The sequence below is a fragment of the Camelus ferus genome, chromosome 14 (assembly GCF_009834535.1).
Source record: "Camelus ferus isolate YT-003-E chromosome 14, BCGSAC_Cfer_1.0, whole genome shotgun sequence".
In the NCBI taxonomy this organism is placed as follows: Eukaryota; Metazoa; Chordata; class Mammalia; order Artiodactyla; family Camelidae; genus Camelus; species Camelus ferus.
In genome coordinates this window covers 54364195-54377260 of record NC_045709.1, presented here as the reverse complement: position 1 = coordinate 54377260, position 13066 = coordinate 54364195, and the positions used below count along the sequence as shown (strand labels likewise).

The following is a 13066-nucleotide window of genomic DNA, read 5'->3' as shown; positions in this document are numbered from 1 at the left end:
TAATGAATGATATTTTAAGGTTCTTCAGGAAATTAAAAGGCAATGGCTGCCTAAGGAAATGTTCTGCTTGTTTGATTTAATACTACAGTTAGCTGGGAGGTGGAATGAAAGAGTGATTCAGACCCATAGCACATTTTTCGATGATATGTTTTATTACTTCGCACTGCTAGCCTGATATCTAGATGATAAATGACAATACATATCTAATGTGTGAAAAGGTCTTGCAATTTCTTTATTTTTTGTCGTTTAAAAGATAAGTCAAGTTATCATTTAACCCTTATTCTATTTAAATGAACAGCCCCACTAGGTTGCCTTAGCTTAAATATACTAAAATAAATTGGAAAGGCTTAGGATTATTTGTAGGACGTCGCTAAGAAATTGCCAGTATCGTCTCTCATAGCTGCCTTTAGGGTAAATAAAAATACTTTACGTTTGTGCGTTAGCAGTACTTCTCCTTTGCTTGCCTATTGTCCAAGAATAATTTTTAAAATTATAAAAGCAGAAGGTGAAAGGGAGACAGGTAGTCACTATTCTTGTATAAAAATAACATGAAGAATATAATATGAGCCAGTTTGGAAACAAACGTAATTAGCGTTATATTTCCACTTTTTGCCTCTGCATCGTGAATGGACTTTTATGAAATGCTTTCCCATCATTTATCCAGCCAATATGTGTATCAAAACCTCCAGATATATCTTTCATAAGTTAGCATTTCCACGTCAGCCTCAGCTAAGATCCTTTGCCTCATCAAAAGATTCAAAGATCCTATCTCTATTATTTATATAAGTAATATATGCAGTCATTTAACAAATATTAGTAAGCAAAGCAGTGCACGGAGGAGGCCAATTTGGAAGGATTAGGTTCTAAGTCTCCAGGAGCTTATACTCTTGCCAAGAGAGACATATCTGGTGTATAGAGGACTATGGTGCAAATTAGAATGTGCTGTGTCCAAAGCAAGTTGCCATCTGACCACTAATGGGAAGTTAGACTTGAGGGAGAGGAAGTAAGATTTCATGGCACTGGGAGCATTAGAAAAGAATGCTGAGGGATGAGTTGAACATGGAGGAAAAAAAAAAAAAAGGAAGAACATACACTTAGTGAGAAAATGAGAAAGAAATGGAAACATGAAAATGTATAGATGTACAGGATTGCGTCCAATGGGTTGAAACAGGTCAAATAAAATGTGGTGTAGAAATCAATGCTGCTAGACTTACTGCCTAGGGCCAGATCCTGGAGGACTCCAAACCAAGAGCAAGTAGACTGTGCATTTGTTTCTTTTGCTGACCAGTAAGTACACTGTCCTGCGTATCCCGAAGCATCTCTCTGGATACTTCCTCTTACTCTTCAGTATTACTTTTCATCCTCAGCTGATTCCTTAACTCCTGTCATTTGCTTAGAGTCCATCAACAGCCCTCTGATCTTCTCCCTTCTCCCTGAATGATGTCTTTTTATTAACATTGCTGAGATGTTAAGTAATAACAACTAAATATATTACCTACAGCCTAAATCTTCCTCCTGGGATTCAGACAGATTAATGTCTGTCTACTGGAAATCCCTGCTTGGTTGTTCTGTAATAACCTAAGACTCAGCTTGTGCAAATCTGAACTCAGCATCTCCTCTGTTAAGACCTATTTTCCCTTGGGTTAGCAAAATGGCACCTAATTGACTAAGCCAACAATCCAGGACTCAGCTGTGGTTTCTCCCTTCCTTTGCCTACTCAAACATCATCCCAATGGAGATATCTCTCTAATCCATTCTCTCCATCCCGACTCCTATATTCCAGAGCAATTCCTCATTTCTTATTTGATCTACTACTATAGCTCTTCCAAGACCTACCTGCGGCTTTGTCCCAATCTGGAGTGTAGATAACTCTCCATACTGATTTTAGAAGGATTTTTCTAAAATGTGAATGTGATCGTGTTTTCCAAATGCTTAAAGATCTCAATAGTTTCCTACAGCACTGCCACTCTTTAGCATGGTACCAAGGCCTTCCAATACTTGGCCCCTGCCTGTTTTTCCAATCTCATCCTTTTATTCTCACGTGAATGGCTTCTATTTGGCCCTAGTGAATTTCGTAACAGTGTCCCATGTTGCTTTAGTTTCCTATTACACTTCCTCCATATAATCGGCCTCCTTGGCCATCAAAGCCTCTTACTACATCAGCCCATCCTAATCCCCATTTCACTTGGCTAAATCTTAGTCATCCTTCTTACTAACCACTTCTAGGGAGCATTCTTTCTAGGCACTGTGATAGCTTATCTTGAATAACTCTATTAAAGCCCTTTCTGCACTGGCTGTAGTAATCTGTTTATTTGTTTCACTCCCAAGTCTGTATGGCAGAAAGTGTGTAAAATATGTCTTTTTTTCCTTAAAGCTTAGCTCTGTGCCTGGGTCACTGTATGTATTTAAATAAATTTTAACCTAAAGTATTAAGTCTTTCCCCCAAATTCCTCATCGATTCCAGTAGTCTCTATGTTTCCAGAAAATGAAAAAAGAGATGTAAAAAAGTCTGGGATTCTGAGTCTAAAGATACTAAATTTACTCTGAAGCTCAGAGGAAAAGAAGTGTTGGGGGATCTCAGGCAAGATGCCATGGAGAACTTGGGAAAGGAAAAGGAAGTTAAGGTTGGAAAGTTTTAGTCCTTTAATTTGTTTGGCTTTAAAAGAATGAAACTGTTTAGCAGCACTTTATTATTCAGGCCACAGGAGCTGTCCTCACAGCCCTCACTCTGGAGGTAGAAGTCACGCCACTGAGTAGGGACACTTTTATTTCACACTGTGATTAGAATAGACCCAGTGGGCTCTTTTCACCCCATATATCTCCTGCCCAATCTATCACATAGCCTCCAATTCAACCAATAGAGATTCACTGCTTTTAGTCTTGAAGCTTTAAGATCTTTTAAAGCCTTCCATTAAAATGCAAATACCCTTGGTGGCGGTTAACACCTAAAGCCATCAACTCACACCCTACTGGGGATTACTTTACAATTAGGGGAGAGCAGAGTCTTGAGATAGCTATGCAAAGAATGGAGGAAACTGGAAGGAAAGATTCGGAAGGCAAGGCAAGTCACTTACCCTTTTGTCTAAGAACAGGAGGGAACCTCTCCTTGAAATTATACAAGACTACTTGGTTGAGGGGAAGTTACAACATAATTTATTAACAAGATATTCCTCTACCCTCCAAGACCTACAGTTAGTTCCTCTTATTGACAGGGTTGGTGTTTAGTCTTGGTCACTAACTGCTAGAGAGTTTGACTCTAGAAGATGTAGGACTCCAACCCAATTGTAAAATACTTGAATATTTCAATTACTTTCAGCAAAGCTTTAGGAGACTTCCAGGAAAACACACACAGGGCAGTGCCCAGAAGCACTAGCTTTATGATCTTGACAGATCTAGCTCTAAACACTGGCTTTACTAATTTACTAGAAGGTATAGACTTGATCAAGCTATCTAACTTCCCTAAATGCCTGATTAAATCAGGATTTTTTTTAAGTGGATTGGTTTGCTTTGCTAGAAATAAGTTACTCTTGGAAAGAAAAACAATAACTTAACTGAAAAGAAGATGTGAAACAATTAGCGAAACACTTCTTTGGGGAATGATCAATTGCCTCAACAGTAGCCACTTCAAACCTTCTGGTCTACACCAGTCATCCAGCTCTACCCCAGAGGATCAGAGCAGCTGAACTCTCAGTTCTAATCAAAGCAGAAGACCTCACTTAAATAAATTATTACCCTTAATAGCTCGAATGAAATCAAAATTTATGACTTTAGTAATTGTTTTTGCCAGCTTCACACAGAAGCCACAGTGCAACCTTCAGTATTTTCAACCATCTGCACTAAAAGAGCAGAGTAATAGCTTAGAGATGCCTACACTTGGTATCTCACTTACTTAGGGTCCACTCAGGCACAACCTTTCCCGCAGTTCTGAATAAAAAAGATTTCTTTTCCAGATAGACCAGTGGATAGATGTCTCTCCTTAGTCTACATCATTAAATCAGTCTCATGCTAGTTGCTGTCTCTCTCCCCAACAACTGTACAATGTTTACCAACCTTGCCTAGTCCATTTAGAATGCTTATTCAGGGTGAAGCCAAAATCTAACTTAACAAAAGGAAACAAAAGTGACATGAATTAATAAGAGGTTAAGTTTATCAGAAGAGTGAGAGGTATTTGAAACTTTAGAGGGAAGGTACATGACAGATTTTTTTTAATCCCTAACTTTCTCTATGGACACCGTCTTCTGCTAATCTCTTCAGCATTTTTTGAGAAAGTAAGTTCAATTCTCTTCCTGAGATCTGAAGCAGAGAAACATGTGAAATCCAGAAGGAGATTGTGATGGGTATAGATTGGGAAATGCAAAAGTAGCTGCCTAGCAGAAATTCTGGTTCCAAATCCTACCTGTTTCAAGAAAGGAAGGAAGGGTTCCATTCAATCATTCAATTCATTCATCCATCTATTCAACAAGCAATGAGCTAGACATTAAAGCTGCAAGAATAAAGACACACTCCTTTCTTTGAGGAGGAAGATAAAATTAAATGCCTGTGGGATAACAGTGCAGAAGAAAAAATCATGGCAGAAACTGAGCATTGATTTTCGTCTTGGGACACAACAAGCATTTAGGGGTGAAAGCAACTTGCTCCATTAATCTACAAGAGTTCACTTGCCCTCTCCAATCTATTCACCTCAGGAAAGCACCAATTTTGTGCTTATACTTAGCATAATGTTTTTCCAGCAACCTGCTTCTACAAAGCCAAGCTAAGATATATGAGAAATATCTATCTATCTATCTACCTATCTTCACATATATAAGCCACATATGTATCATTATTTCTGATTGGAAATGTTTAATTTGCTTAATGATTTATATACCCACTTGAACATTATAGTCATGAAAAGCGATGTTTACGAGGAGTTTACGATAACATAAGACAATGCTTATGTTCTAAGTAAGAAAGTAAGATACAAATCTGCAGATATGAAATACCAGAGCACAAAAGAGAGAAACGAACTAAAAGATGCAATAAATATGCATGGAAAAAACGCCAGAAGGAAACACTAAAACATTAGGAGGGATTATCACTGGATGGATAATTACTCAGTTTTTCTACATCTGAGGATTTTAGCTTCTCTGTCATAAGCATGTATTACATTTAATATATAAAAATAACTTTTAAAATTAATTTGTGTAACACTTCAATACTCTGGCCATATAGTTCAGATAATTCACTGTGGACAAATCATGATCCTGGCTAAACTTGATCACTGCCAGATGTTTACTTCTCTCCATAGCAGAAACCAGATATAATTTATCTTCTTAAACTTTCTTTTCCGTCTGTTGTAAAATATCTAATAAACAGTAAATGATTATCTGTAAAAATATTATCCTTCTGAGAACTATAAGATTAATCTAAAATATGAAAAGTACAAATAATCATTAATATCTTCCAGATAAAATCAACCTCATGAAATAGATCCATCAAAATAAAATAATACAAAGAACCACTTAAGATTAATGTATTTACATATTTCACCAAAAAAAGCACAGCAGATTTATGATACTCAGCTTAAAATGGGTAGTTTTCTTTTAGAAAGATCTTATTAACTTGTTAGTTGAATTCTGTTTCAGTTTTCTGGAAGGCAACAATACAAATAAGCCAAGAAGCATATGATTAGCATTATTTTCCCTTTGCATGAAGTTTTTTTTTCTTTCTATAGCTGGCAAAGTTTTAAAGGATATATTACTTTTTTTTTTTCAGTGATGACAAATATAAGCATTTTCTCAACCTCATATTCCACATTTGTTTGGACACATCTTTGTATTTTCTGTGTAGGTGTGTGTCCAGCCAGTGTGTACTTCTCAGTACAAATAGATTATGAACTAAGTCATTAAAGAGATGATTTTCCACCATCACCAAAATACCAAATTCCATGGGGCAGGCACTTAAAATATCAGCTGGACACTTGAAAAGCATCTTCAGATTACTGGCTCATGAGCACAAAACACACAACATTCTCTCAATTCTTTATGTGGCAGATGTTATAAGCTCAATTTTATCCCCCCTAAATTCTTACACTGAAGACCCAACCTCATTGTAATAGTATTTGGAGACTGAGTCTTGTTTGGACGAGGACACATCAGGGAGACCCTCATGATAGGATTAGTGCCCTTAAACTTAGAGATGCCAGAGCTTGCTTACTCTCTCTCTCAGCCATAAGAGGACACTTGAGAAGCCAGCTGTCTTACAACCCGTGAAAAGAGCCCTCACCAGAAACGGACCATGCCAGCACCCTGATCTCAGACTTTCAGCCTCCAGAACTATGAGAAAATAAATTTCTGTTGGTTAAGCCACCCAGTTAATGCTGTTTTGTTTGATAACCCTAGCAAGACTAAGGCAGTCGGCAATACTATACATTAACTGAACAAATACATATACAAATACATAAAATAAAATTTCCTGTGAAAAGAAATTAAAAATAAATTTCAAAAAATAGTTTATATGTAAATAAATGTGGCAAATAAATGCCTAGTTAAATTTATTAAACATCATACGTTTTGTGTGGGAAAACTTCACAAGCTCCCAAAGATTTTAATATTTTTGTTTTGTGGATCAATTTCTCAGAGCTTTCACGATGTTAAAATGAACTATAAATCTCTAAGAATGTGGTAAAATCAGCATTTACTGAAACTTAGTTTACCGTGAAATCTGTTATTTCCAGGGAGTCTGTTTAGAGACTTGTGCACTAAAGAAATACATTCTTCCTAACAGTATGCTTATATTCAAATTATAAAAATCCCTCATCTCTTAACATTAAGTTCTGTGTCAAGGTCACATGACGTTTGTTACATGAGAATTATTCTCCAGGGACAAGGAGAGCACAATTCACATATTCCATAGGGTTGATATAAAAGTTGATAAGCACTCAAAACATAAGGTTAACACTGAAATCATTACAAACAGAAAATAAATAAGGATTGAAGTTAGCTACTCTGGTGAAGAGGAATTATTGTAGATTCTGTCTTCAAAACTCACACTCCAATCCTGAAGTAGTGCAGGAAGTTTATTTAATACAAACTCTATTTCAAAAGTCATCGACAAAATATCTGAAGTCACTAGCTCAGGTGGAGGTATTACATACTGAATAGAAATTACCCCCAAATAAGAGTTAAAGCATAACTGGAATGTGGCTAGGCTACCCTTAAGCATTTGTATATTGTGTTAACAATTAATTACAGGGAAAAATACAAAACTGATTTTTAAAAAATAAGTCTTAATTAAAAAAAAGTAAGACTTGTGAACCAAGGCATTCTTGTCCAGAAGCCAAGCCCTGAACACCACGCAATCTGCCTCTGTTCCATATTTGTTTGTTAATTTAGTCAACAAACTTTAAATGTTAATGTGCCTCACCTTCCAATGAGTTCTGGAAATACTAACAAAATACTTTCCCTGACTTCAAGTAGCTCACAGTCTACTTGGGGAAATAGATATACGAAGAATCACAATAAATCTTGTTAATACTGTCGTAAAGGTTCCAAAGGAGTGCTGTGGGAACACCATGGAGGGGTTACCTCAGGAAACACGAGGTGTGAGCAGACAGGAGTTAGTTAACCGGAGAAGAAGAGGGGTTGCTAAGTAAGGAAGCAACCACAGAAGCACATCCCACTGTTACACACACACACACACACACACACACACACACACTTCTGTAACGACATAGTGAAATACTCAAGCTCAGGCTCATCTTTCCTTCCTTAAAAAGATTACTATCTCTCTTTCTCTTTCTGGTTTACTTCACCTAGAATGACGATCTCCAGATCCATCCATGTTGCTGTAAACGGCATTATTTTGTTCTTTTTTTTATGGCTGAGAAACATTACGTTCTACACCAGAAACCGACACATTGTAACTGACTATACTTTAATTAAAAAAAAAAAAAATGTGTATCACACAGTCTAGCATATGATCATTTTCAGATAGTTTTATGGGTCAGGTCTCGTCTCTCCATATTATCTCCATTCTTCTGGCCTTGAGAAATATATTAGACATGCGATAGGCCCTGATTTTGTGGTGAAATATCTTTAGGACATTATGATACATTTAACTACTTTAAAAATATATTTTTTGTGATGTTTCATTTTAGAGGAATTAAGAAGGAGCCCAAGTTGGTTATATAATTAACCACACAGATAAACTCTGACTCGAACCAGTAACTAATCCATCTCCATTTCAGTATTTCATTTTAACAGGGGCTTGTATCCATAACTAGGAAATTCATTAATGACTCAGCTGAGTTTTATTTCATTTTTCTGCAATTATTTATTACCTCAATCTTAATCACAGTTGCTACTGTGTTTTTAATATACAAGATGAAAATATTTTGTAAAGAAATTATCGCTAACCAATGATAAGGAAGGAAAATCTAGAGTAAGTTTGTATCAGTTTTTATGTTCTAAAGTACTCACGACCATAAATTTCTAGTAAAGTAACTAAATCTACACACACACATAGCAGTTTGGTACAAGTATGTTCACACATAAATCACAAAAGTAGAAACAATACCCAAATTCATGTAAAATCATTGCTCCTTAGAGATGTAATTTCAAATGAAGGTTAAAAACAGAATCTATTAAATCAAAGCTCAGAAAATCTCGTCTTCCTGCTGGTGAACGCAGGGGTAAGTCGGCTGACTCAGCCTAAAATGTGTGTTTTCCCCCGTCACTGACAAGTTATTTGTTTGCTACCTCTGGAGAAAATGTACATAACTAATTTATCTGAGAAACCTGTTCGGAAAAAAAATACCTCTTCATTCCTCTCCACCGTGTAACGCATGGGGAGCTGTCAGGAAATGTAGTGGTGAAACACACAGATTCAGACACCAGCCCAAGAATTCAGAGACCTCCTGACAACTTTTTGATACTCCCAGGAGGCATCTAGGCCTATGAACTAATGAAAAGATTATATTAAGACAGACAAAGCTATGCTGTTTCCAGCCTGCGGAGATTTAACATTCGTTACCTGACATAGGTATTATGTAAGCACCAAACACTGCTCTTAATATTAATAAAATATTAATCTTAATAGAATTAATTGGATTCTACTTAATACTTTATGAAAGTGTTTTCTTTAAGGAATGGCTTTTTAATCCTAATGTTTGATATTATGAAAAATTATGATACAAACTGCCTGCACCACAGAGTTGGAGAAGACTCAGCGAATGTCCTTTCAAGCTTGAGTAGACATTGTTTTATCATGGGATTCTTTCCACTGGAATACTGCACAAAGGCTACTTTTAAAATCCCAGTCATTATGCTAATTCCTGTGTTCTCTTATTTATAAATTAGTTCCCAAATCATAATCTAAGATACTCTAAAGTTTTGCCTCAATAGTGTTGTTTAAATTGATTAAATTATAAGCCTACATTTACAGCTGACATATTTATATGCACTGGGAATTCTCCAGAGCACTTTTGAACACTAACCTTGTGAGATGGAAACATTATTATTTTCATTTTATAAATATGGAAACTGAGGCAAATATATGTTGGAATATAGTGTTATTACGAGTAAAAGTAGAGATTTCATTATTCATTAGTTCAAATGGAAGAATTGTTTCTTGCTTAAGTCTTATGCCTGAACTTTCATTATAAAACAGTCTGTTACATTTTGATTTTTTTTAATGGAAGTCAGAATTCTATATTTCAGTCCATTTCTTCATCTTTCTGTTTGCTATAAGATTTTTCTGATATTTAAAATTCTGCCTTAATTTCAGGGTCAGAGAAACATCTCTCAAAGTCCATGACTCCAGATCTGAAGACTTAGCCCAATGGGCTCTTTCCTTCCAACGTTATTAGAGGCCACAGACACATGCTGCATAGATTTTTATGAGACAAGAGTGAAAATTGTTTTGTTGTTATTGTGAAGAAATAGATGAAAAATCGTAAGATGTAATAATAACTGAATTTACTATGAGATTCTCATTATGCTACACATTTTGACATGCATTATATGTTTAATTTTCACAATAATGCTATCAGATAAATATTATCATTATACCCATTTTACAGATGGATGGAATGATTACTGGAAGGAGACTAAGTAACTTGAATAAGTCATAGAGTAGGTCTAAAGCAGCAGAGCTGGTGGGGAGGGAGCTCAATGGTAGAGTGTGTGCCTAGCATGAATGAGGTCCTGGGTTCAATCCCCAGTACCTCCATTAAAAAATAAATAAATACATAAACCTAATTACCTCCCCCCATCAAAAATGAAAAATAAATAAATAAATAAAAATAAGATGACATTATAAAAAAATAAATAAAGTAGCAGAGCTGAATGGAACCAAGTCTGACTGAGCTAAAGTCCACTCTGAATCACCATGCTATTCATAAAAATGTTTCCACCCTCAAGAAATTTACATCAGAAGTAAACACCCATTTGTAGATGACTTTTGAAATTCACTTTCAAGTCCATATTTCTATTCTACAACTCTAAATATGTTTAATGTTTTGAAATGCATTTCCTATTTTGAAAGGCTGCCTCCACACCTTTGCATGGGCTGTTGCTACTTCCTAGAATGCTTTTGGGTAAGATGTCTTTATGCCTCACCTTCCCTTCCCCCGTACGACCTGGCACTGGGTTCAGTTAATAGTTTGCTCCCATACCCCACAGCATGTTTAGCCTCCGTATTGTTTAGAAATACTAGACACTTACTTGTTTATTAGAAATTATCTGTCCAGATGGGCTCTATGTGGGCAAGGATTTTTGAACGTGTTTTGTTCATTCCTGTATCCCCAGAATACAGAAACAGTGTGGTACAAAGTCAGGATTCACTGAAAAAAATGAATGAGTGTATGAAAGAAGGAACAGATGCTCACTGCTGATCTATGACCATTGGAATCTACACTGTCTCAGTAGCTATTCAAGTATCTGGGGCTGTGATATGTCAGAGTGTTTTGTACGGTGTCAATTTGATAATGATGATAAAGTGGAAGGCTGCTGAGTTCTTGCCCTCTTTGCATTATCTTACCTCTAACTGAATACTCTGGATCTGTCTTAGCTCTTCAAAATGATGTAGTTGGAAAGAGAATACTCCATAAATTTTTAAGTTGATGGCAACCTGAGGATCTTGAAATCATTGACCAAGGTATTCCATTTCCAAATATGTACATTTTTTGAATCTGGCTTAAACATCTAGACCCATGTACTTGAAAACGTAATTCACACTTTCATAATAAGGTATAAATTTCTAATCATTTGATTTAATCTATGCTTCTAGGTCATCAGAAATAAAATATTTTTCGCCTCAAACTTTATTCTCACAAGTTCTACCATAATAGGCATGGTTATGTATGAAAGTCCTAAATTATTGCACCTCATTCCACTGGAAGGCTATATTTTATAAAACATGGTGTCACAACAATTTGCTTGTTATTTGAAAAGTTCAGATAGATTCTCATTTGATGCATTTAAAGAAGTAAATTAAGTAATTACATGCTTAAAAATTGCAAAAAGACTAAAAGAAAGCTATCCTTGGGATAAGAAAGGACTTTGTTAAGCACAGCATTGATGCTAGAAACTAGTTTTTAAAAACAGATTGATAGCATTATCTGTAGAGAAATCAAAAATATATTTGGGAAAGCTAATGTTGAAAGATAAGTGACAAAATAAGAAAATGTATAAATCGAAGACAAAAGATTATTTCACTTAAGGTATAAACAATGAAGAATCCAACATTAAATGTCAAAATAATGTGAATAGGAAAATAACGCAAATATGTAATTAATTAATAAGCATGCAAAATACTCAACCTCACTAGTAAATAAGAAATTCAAGATCAAATCAAATACAAAATATCACACTATGTCCATCACTCTGGCAAGCTAAAAACCACTGACACGATGCTAGTAGAAGTATATATATTGCATAACATTTCTCAAGGCCAATTTGGCACAGTGTATCAAAATATAAAATATAAGTATTTTTAGCCCAATACTTCCAAAATGACAAGTCTAAAAATTCATCCTGAGGTAGTAATGTGAGATGAGAATATGTAGAAATAAAGGTTCATATAAATGTGTTGAGCTGAATAAATTAGTGTATCCTAGACTGAAATTCTAATAGCTCATTAAAATTATATATAAGAAAGCTAGATAAGAGGATACAGAAACACGTCCATGGTAGATTTCTGTGTTCTATAACAGGTTAGACCACAGTATGATCATATTTTATATATGTTATCAGTGGTTTTCCCTCTTATATGTGATTATATATGATCTTTGCTTTCTTGTTTTTTCAAATTTTCTAAGTATTTCACAATGAACTTTTTTTTAACATCAGGAAGACAATGCAGTAAAGCACCCAGAGATGGAATCAGTGATATTAAAAGTTATTTTTCAAACACCAGGAAGAACAAACATGTAATGCTCTGAATACGTTAGAAGTAAATTGTGTATGCACAGAAGAGAGTTTTATTTTAGAAGCATGAGTATGAAGTAAAAATAAGGAAGAAATAGATCCTTAAACTGCTTTCATCTTAGGAGGATAACATCTAGACTTTGACTAGAACTTACAACTTGGCTATTTCCTTTCCACAAGTTGAAAAACTTAGGACAAGCAAGGCCACCAAAAGTCCTATATATTAAGAGGAGCTGCAAATACAAAGAAACATCTTTGCCACAAAATACTATGTCCAAATTTTAAAGACAAAAACATGATAAAAAGTGAATGAAGACATGAGGATTGCTAACTATATAAAAAGCCCTTAAATTACACTTTGGCACAATTTTTGAATTGTATTTTGATTTTTGTTAACATTTAGCATGACTTCTCTAAAAACTAGCTTTCGATTTTTCCAACAAGGGTGTCTTTGGGCCTCAATAGTGGATTTTATTAAATCCTAAGGTCTCTCTGTTTGAGAAAGAGTGATATATTTTCCTATTAAATATGGGCTCTTTGGTGTAGACACTCCATACTCTTGCTGGGGTCACTGACAGGATTTACTCTACCTGAATAGAAGGGGGAGAGATGTGGTGAGTAGTTTATGAGCAGAAGGTCTCAGTATTTAAGACATCAAT

The 13066-nt window shown here is 35.3% G+C and overlaps 1 protein-coding gene across 1 annotated transcript in view; it reads right to left on the bottom strand.

The window, feature by feature from the left end:
- The window catches only part of DACH1 (dachshund family transcription factor 1), a 397183-nt gene that overhangs the window by 228836 nt on the left and 155281 nt on the right, over positions 1 to 13066 (bottom strand).